Source organism: Xiphias gladius, chromosome 18 (genome assembly GCF_016859285.1).
Source record: "Xiphias gladius isolate SHS-SW01 ecotype Sanya breed wild chromosome 18, ASM1685928v1, whole genome shotgun sequence".
NCBI lineage: Eukaryota > Metazoa > Chordata > Actinopteri > Istiophoriformes > Xiphiidae > Xiphias > Xiphias gladius.
The window spans coordinates 7,832,804-7,842,002 of NC_053417.1; positions in this window are offsets into that span (position 1 = coordinate 7,832,804).

Consider the following 9,199-nt stretch of genomic DNA (forward strand, 5'->3'; position numbering starts at 1 on the left):
TTCCTGGTCTAATAAATACAACAGTACTCCTCAATAATCAAATGTGTTGCCTATTGTAGTTGTGCTACAGTCACTTTACAGATGCAGGGACTTTCAATTCATTTGGCTAAAACAAATGACCAAAAAAGTCAAGTGTAAACTGTGCAAACAGCAGTTTGCATATCACAGCTCAACAACCAACATGACATATCATCTAAAAACGTTAGGCTAACTAGTCTGCGTTAGGATGCTCTGTCAACTTTCATGTTTAACGCTTGAGGCTTTGAGGGTTAACATAGCAAAATTGGCATATCTTAATACTTTATGCTGCAAATACTAGCTTTTCGTGTTTAGAATTCATTTCGGCTAATAAGACTACCAGGTAGAGTGCATTGTGGACGACTAAAGTTAATCTAGAGATAACGCGCAGTTTTTTTTTTTCCATCGAATGGTCGAAGAGTAGCCACGATTTCAGCCAACCAACATTTTCTTTGGGCGACTACAGCCCTACTGTAATCTATCATGTGTCAATATGTGTGTTAGATGTGTGTGAGAAGAGGAAAAAGGGTGCCACCTGTAAGGCTGAATGAAGGCCTGAAGTGAATGCATCACAGCAACTCACCAGGTTCTTCTGGGTCTCGCCAGAGGCTGACTGGACAGAGGCAGAATAATTCCTGACTATCACATTCCTTTGTTCTACTAATTTCTCAACTAGTTCAGGAACACCAGGTAAGAGATGAAGATGGTAGCTTTGATAAGAGCAGTGTCATTCAATCTGTTGGACTTACCAGGATTTTTTAAAATATGGGGCAAAGAGTACGATTTACAGTATATTAGAAGAAACACCTAGAAAACATTCACATCTTTCGTTTTGTTAAACATTACTTCTTCACATTCTTCCTCTGAGGAACGTCTGAGGTTTGTTTTTTTCCCCATTTTTTTTAACTTACTTTCTGCTCTGTCAATCATCACCTTGCCTTCATGAGCATGAATCTGGAATTAGAAAAAGAAGAATCAGTAAATGTATACATTATGTGTAGAAATAAATGAACTTTACATCAATTTTGAATCAGTGCAATTCCTTCCAACTTAGGCGTATTGCTTGGTATTCATTCATTAATTATAGCAATTAATCAAGGACAGGATTAGCCCAAGTTGTCTAAACGTATGTACAATGTTTTTGGAAGTCCACATTTTGAATGGTAAAACAAGGTGTTAATATGAAATGGGTCACATCAGACCATATCCAGCTAACAAGGGTGGGATAGGCAGGGACAGAAACACAAAAACTAAGATTCCTGTCTAGTTTTAGAGCATACCAGTTTTCTCACTCACTCACTCACTCACTCGCACACACACACACACACGCCCATGGGATCACAAATGTAAGTTTGGCTACATTATAAGTTTTCAATGACCATTTTCAGATTTGTGTCATAACTGGCTTAAACAGAAGAAGGTGGTAGCAATTTCACCACTCACCAAAACTGCTAACATTACAACACTAGCAAGTAAACATTAACACTACTTTGCCTCTGAAATTAGTTTGCCACTGTGGCTTCACTCTATGGCAAGGGAGGAGCAGCGATTTTAAAACTGTGGGGGTTCTACGGAACAAGGGGACATAAGCATCGCAAACCCCAATCTTCAGCCTCCATTTCCAGTCTCCACAATATGCCAAATCAAAATGAATGCCATGCAGTTGGAGACTGCCACAGCAGACGTGTCCAACACCTCTGTGGCCTGCAAACTACTTCCCCCATCTTCACCCTCACCATCTCCTTCTCCTCTGCCCACACCTTCTCCCTCTCTTGTGTTCTCTTGTTCTTCTCCCTGCTCGTTTGTCCTCCCGACTCCTGGACCCTACTTCCTCAAAACACCTTTTAAAGTTAAAAAAACAAAACAGACTTAACAGCACAATAACACGTGCAACAATTCAAACTTTAAATTTTTCTATGCAATACCCTGGGCAATTATGCAACTACTGTATATTATTCAAATATTATTCACACCGAGATACATAGGGTAGAATGATTTCTATTTCTTATTTTCTATTTCCATATGTACTGTTGTAGTAAAAAATGAATATTTTTACTTACTTCCTTATTCTCTATTTCTATTTTTCTTAGAACTTCTCTATGCTGGAGCAACTGTAACAAACACAATTCCCCCTCAGGCATCAATAAAGTATATCTGATTCTGATTCTGATAAAATGAAGGCAAACCTTAAAACGAATTTCATTTGACTGCTCATCTGTGCAACGCATTTTAAAAATAGGTTTTAAGCTCAAACAAATAGCTTTAATTTACATATTTGAACACCTAAATAGCATTATTGCAAGGACAAAATTAATGTACTGCTATAAAACTAAATGATTTCAGTCATAGATTGCAAGCTAGCTTTCTTTTTCCTTCCAAAGCAAAGACGAAGCAAGCCCATGTCACTGTAACTCCTCTTACACGACTGCTTGACATGAAAAAGGAGTCAGTCTTCTTCTGCCTCTTTTCCCTTTGTGCATTTCCTCGTGTCTTGCATAACAAAAAGAACAATGAGAATGTTGAGCAAGGTCAAACTCACTGGATATGACTAGAAAACTAGCACTAACCCTAGCACATACTGGTACTATCAAGCTAGCCATCATTGGTCTGTTAAAGACTACTAGAGTACAGATTAGCCGTTTGCTGAGAAAAGAAACATTGTAAACTAAAGGTGCAAGCGATGAAAAGAGCAAGGCACTCAGACTCTAACTTGCTATCTAGCTCTGACAATGCTTTATAGTTAAATAATATTAGCTACCATTAGCTTGCATTAAATTTGTTTGACGTCTGGTTTGCATTTGGAATGATTGATGTAGCTAGCTAACTCGGTAGCACAACTACTAGGATAGCCTGTTTCATTTTAATAGTTATTTTTTCAATAACTAATGCTAGCTGACACATCACATAACTAGACAAAGTTCCAAAAGAAAATTCGACATTACTAACTAGTTAAATAACCGCTTTATTCCTCTGAGCTGTTAACTAATCTGACAGCCAGCGGTGAATGACAGAAGCCCCGTTTCTGCAAGCAAGTAACTTTACCGCACTTCAACTGTTTACTCTTCCCTGACCTAGTTACCCGCCAAAAATCCCAGGATTATCCACAATCATCATGTGCAGATGTCCAAAAAAACGCTGTTCTCTCCCTTGACAAACCCCTGCCTTTGTGTTTGGGGGACATGGCCATACCACGAAATTAACGATAGATGCGACGGCTGGTAATCGACCTATCATCCAGAGACAATGGGCTACTGCGGCCACAAGAGGGCAGTGAAGTAAAAGGTGAATGCAAACAAGCAAGATCCAAACCTTAATGGACACAACGCTGTTCCGAGATGTAAGGACATAGATCACTTCATCTTCGTTATTGCTCTAATTGATGTCTATTTTTAGCTGTACCTGCTCAAGCACTGCTCGGCACGCCACTGTCATAGAGTTACTTTCGATAGCATTACCTTGGTCTCCAGTTCTACTGTGCGGAAGCCTGGAGTAGTTTTTGCCCAGGACATGTCCTTTGCCTCACACATTAAACAAGTCCCCAGGACAGACTTCACATAGAAAACATCCTGTCTTAAAAGGATGCTGAAAAGCTAGTCCAGGCATTTGTTAGCTCTAGACTGGACCACTGTAATTCCTTATTATCAGGATGTCCAAATAACTTTGAAAAGCTTCAAGTTGTTCCAAAATGCTGCAGCGCAAGTACTAACAGGAACTAGATAAAGAGATCATATTTCTCCCATATTAGCTTCTCTGTGTTGGCTCCCTGTAAAATCCAGAATAGAAATGAAAATCCTCCTGCTTACACACAAAGCCCTTAATGGTTAGGCAGCATCATGTCTTAAAGAGCTCGTAGTACCCTATTACCCCAGTAGAACACTGCGCTCCCATAACGCAGGCCTACTTGTGGTTCCTAGAGTCTCAAGAAGTTTGGGTTCGGGAGGCAGACACCCTCTCCACGTTTAAGAACAGGCTTAAAACCTTCCACTCTGACAAAGCGTACAGTTAAGGCTGGCTCAGGTGAGCCCTGAACCGTCCCTTAGTTATGCTGCAATAGGCCGAGGCTGCTGGGGGAACTCCCGTGATGCACTGATCACTTCTCTATTCTTCTCTCTCTCTCCCCATGCATTTACTGTATATCACACTACTGCATGTCATTCACTTTGTGTCTTCTCTCTCCCGTAGGTTGTGCTTTTCCTCCCTGTCCTCATTCTGCAGGTATCTCTGCCACTACTTGTTATTATTAAGTGGTGCTGCTGTTATTATGAATAACATTATTACACCTATACGTATTACTATTATTATTATCATCATTACAACTACACTGACAGTGCTTGGATACAACAGTATATACAACTGTTCCGGGTCTCTCTCTCTTCTCTCTCCCCCTCTCCCTCCTCTTTTTCCTCTCTCCCCAATTTCCCTCCCCTCAACCCAACAAGGCTGATGGAGAATGAGAATTAGAGGAAGACTCCCTGAACTTCTGGCCTCAGTTCCTCCACAAAAAGGAGCTGTGAGAGATACTGGGAGGTTTCTGCCAGGAGGCCAAGATAGTATGATGACAGTGACTCCATTTGGAAAAAGGAGGATCTGGTGACTGCATTCTTCTCTTTAACCATGAGGCCTGGCCTATGTGTTTGGCGGAGCCGGCAGCACCCAAGGTAACCTTGGCTTATAATAAAATATAATATTCATCAAACTATATTATGCGTACTCTATCTTATATTATTAAATCTATATTGTCATTAATATACATATTAATAATATGATCATAAACACTGGCGATAGGTGGGTCTCTATTTTTGAGCTTGGTTTTAGGGGGGTTCATGATTTTTTCTGATCCAGGCCTGATCACAACTTTACTGCTGCTCCTTTGCATTGATAGAAGCCACTTGAAGTATTTCAGATGAGTAAAAACTTCCAGCTGGCCCACGTGCCTTGCTGGCTTGAGGTTCAGTGGCCTTCATGCAGACAGGAGGAGTCACCGACCAAAAAACACAACAACCCTGAAATGAACGAAGGACGTGCTGCCAACTGAGCTACTGCCATTCACGTAAAAAAAAAAAAAAAGTGCACTTCTGTAGTCTATTATTATAATTAACTTTATTCCCTAAAAGAAATAAAGTTAAAAGAAAAAGTTTCTAAATATTTATTTTAATTCTACAGCATTATTCTCTTACATATAGTAATACCATGCTCTGTCACAGCATTGCCTCTGAAATTTGTAGGATTTAGTTTGTTTTGATTTTCATGTGACTCAAGAGCATTAACATAGAGTAAGTGTAACTTTTTACTGTGTGATACATACATATTATAGTATAGTGATCTTTCTGCAGTCATCAGACAGTCTGACTCTGTTGAGTCCTTTAAACTTAAAACTCTTTTTTTTTAACCTTCTCTTTCAATGAGATGCTCACTCTTGATTGTCACTTTAGGACCTTGCACCTGTTACTCTTATCCTTCTGGCGGGTTGGTCTCAGTCTCACCTAGAATGGCACTCATGCCTCCGCCAAGGCCAAACAGAGCTACACGTCTGTCTAGTTCCACCAAATACGGATTATTATCTGGATCTGCACCAAATTATGCAGGCACATAGAGGAAGGAAAGAGATACAAAATATAATAAAAATATAAATAAATTCCTGGATCAGCACCAGAATTTAATGGGGTCTTCCCTGACCCACACGCCAATCCTCCACCAAGTTTGGTGCAAATCGGTTCAGTAATTCTTGCGTAATCCTGTTGAAAGACAGACAAACAAAAAAACAAACAAACAAAGACGGGTGAAAGCATAACCTCCTCGGCGGAGGTAATAAAGCTATGGCTATGTTGATTCATTCACGGTCTGTCACCGAGGTTATCAGAGCCGTGTGCCCGGGAACCTGCATAGCTAAATCATCTTAATATGTTGTCTAATTTTGATGCTATTCACCCCTTAACACTGCGTTGTATCAAGGAGTGAATAACACGTGAACATATTGTTCATGTTAACATGTAAACATTTTTAATATGTTAACATTTTTCTGAGCTGCTGTTAAACTTCCTGTGTCTTACTCTGTCCGCATCTATGTGCTGTGTTTAGCTCAGAGAGCACGTGTGTCAATCAAGCTAGCAGCGCTCCGTGTGAAAACAGCAAAGGCCTGTGAAGTTTCCCCAGAGTTGGCGCCTGTGCTGAGCGCATGTACCACGTGTGTGGTATTTGTTTATGTATAAGCTGTAAAGAAACTCTGTAAAATATTTTCTGGCAGTGTTATTGAAAGTTATTGTGTTTAGTTTCTGTTACTAGAAATTTGCATATGCAAATTGAACAGCACCAAAGTCATTTTTTATTTATGAATTATTTTCTATGTGCATGTGTTTTGTTATTTGAAATACCTTAATGCATCATTTATTGTGTAGTGTACAAGTATGCAAATGCGGTGTTGCACTGTAACATTGGAGGATATGTTTACAACTGTGTTTACAACTTCATAAAGGAGCAGCAATTTTGTGCTTATTTTGAAGTTTTCACGGTGTTTGAAACAAAACTACTTATCATTACACTTTTCCACTGAATTTTTATGTGGAGTTGTAGATAAACCTGTGTGATAACAGGCTCCATGTTAACTGAGTTTTAACTGTTTAATCCAAATTTATTTATTAATCCTGTGTGTACATGTATGCAGAGGGTGGTTTTAAACTTTTAAATCCTACATTAGTTATGTTGTATATGTTTATTGTATATACTGTGATTGCAAATTAGAATTCCCAAGGATACACATTTTTGGTAGGATCTATCGATAACAATACAAAACGCACCTGACGAATCAAAATATGAAATATGTTGTTAGATCAGTTGGGGACTAGTTGCATTTTGGAGCAGGTGGGGTTAAGGGGGTTTTATGGATAAGGTGAACTTGTAAGGTGGACTTTGACGATAAAAGCAAATTTGTATTTTCTGTGTGTCTTATATTAGGCTCATGTCAGTTAAATATTATCTGTGAAGGTGTTAGTAAAAGTTTTTTTATTCAGTTGGAGAAAGTAGGCAAAGACTCATGGTGGAAGTCAGAAAATGGTGCGTATTAAATCAAATTAAATGATTGTACAGTAAAAAATAAAGGAGTGAATTAAATCCAATATTCAGGGTTATTCATCTGCAAAATATCTGTTTGGGATTTGAGTCAATGCAGCTCCCATATTTTGGTGGGAGCAGTTCAAGTAAAAAAGGACGAGGTTGCTGTTTTTAAAAAGTTTTTAAAAGATCTTTACTGCTGGATGGCACAAAATGACTAATATATCTGTGAGGGTTGAAAGGGTTACGGATCAGTACCAATGACTCAACTGTTATTTGGTTAGCTACTGAACGTACTGGCTTTAAAAAATCACTTTCCATCCTGTTCTCTGTTTTGGAAAACATCCCATCCACCTGCTGGAGTTTCAAGATGTAATCGAAACCAGTCTGTGTTTACTCAAGTGATTAGCACAGTAGACTAGACTTAAGGAAGATGAAACAGTACCGTCCATGTGGGGAAGACTCACCACAACTCAGTTGTTTGACAAAATAATCCTACCTGAAGTTTCCAACTACATCTCTCAGTCTTCATTGGTGGATGGAAATTGCCCGGTTGAGAAATGACAGGTGCTGTTGAAAGCCCCAGAAAAAACTAGTAAGTGGACCTTAACCTGTTCAGATCCCCGATCATTCCAATGGACATAACTTTTCTGCGATGTCTAGATATGTGATTACTGTCATCTGACTCCACCCAAATGTACACACGTATTTGAATGGATGTCTGTTAGCCAATTACAGTGTTCCACATCATCAGAAGTGGACTGCAGTAGAGCCACACACTCAGCAAGCATGGCCAACCATTAGGCAAGGAGGAAGCGTAAGGCACATTTCAAACGATTAATTATATTGTTAAATTACATAATTTGTGTTTAAATTGTGTTTAAAATAAACATGTTACATTATCTATACATGTCAAAATATCATATGAAAGATTTATGGCTTTTACTCAGGATTTAAATGAAACAATCAAATCCATCCATTGGATCAGCTGATTTTAATGTAACCAGAAGGGAAATTGTTTGGATTTATTCTAACTGCTCTGATTAGATTTCTTAAAATAAGACTATTTATTATCATTTTTACTATTAGGTGGTTTCTTGCATTCAGATTCTCCATCCATTGGAACGGACAGAAAAAAATAACACATCATTAAGTATTTTAATCAATTTTTTTTATTCATTGTTATTTACAAGTGCATTTGGATTAGTAATCCACCATTACAATATTTTTTTGTGGAACATAATTGGATTCTTAACACTTTAAGTTAATATTGGTTGGTCAAAGTTCTGTTTCTAAGGTCAAGAATTAACTTTCACACTCAACCCAAATACCTCCTTTAGCAGCGCTGTAGACTGGTTGAACTGGCAGATGTGCAAGCTTCCACATCTGAGCTAGGTTTGAATCCTACAGCACCAATGGCACCTATTGCCTATATAAGGTTATAGTCAAAAGGATCAAGCAATGTACAGCCATGCTGGCTGCTCTGTGAGACTGACTCACAATGACCATGCTAACAAGCTGCTGTTTAGCAGGTATGATGTTTACCATGTTCACTATTTAGCATGTCAGTTCGCTAACATTTGCTAATTCGCACTAAACAGAAACCACAACTGAGGATGATGGGAATGTTAAGTGTTCAACCAAACTCAAAGTATTTTTCTGAACATTGGAAATCAGAAAAAGGATAATACACTGATTTAGATTTTCTAATAAAAATATCAAAATCGTGTTCTTGCTCATATTTATCTATTACTGATTTCTTTTTACTTTTCAGTTATTTTCTATTCCTGTTTCTTTGTTAGTAGACTTCTAATCAATTGTGCTGATGAAAGATGAAAAAATTCAGTACTAAAAAATTTTTGCTGATGCTTTTTGGCCAAGTTGTCCATAGATCAGATCTGTGTTGCAGGAGCTTTGAATCAAAGGCTTTTAAATTAGACCGTCCATAATTTCGAATTGTGTGTGACTGTTTCCACATCAAACCAAAACATCATTTACTTAATGACTAATATAATTGTTAAGTAAAACACATTAAAAAGACACATTAAGAAACAATTCACACTGAGTGTGATAGCAGGTTGGCAGCAAAGCAAACCACTAATAAAAGTGAATTACCAGTATGTTAATTACCCTT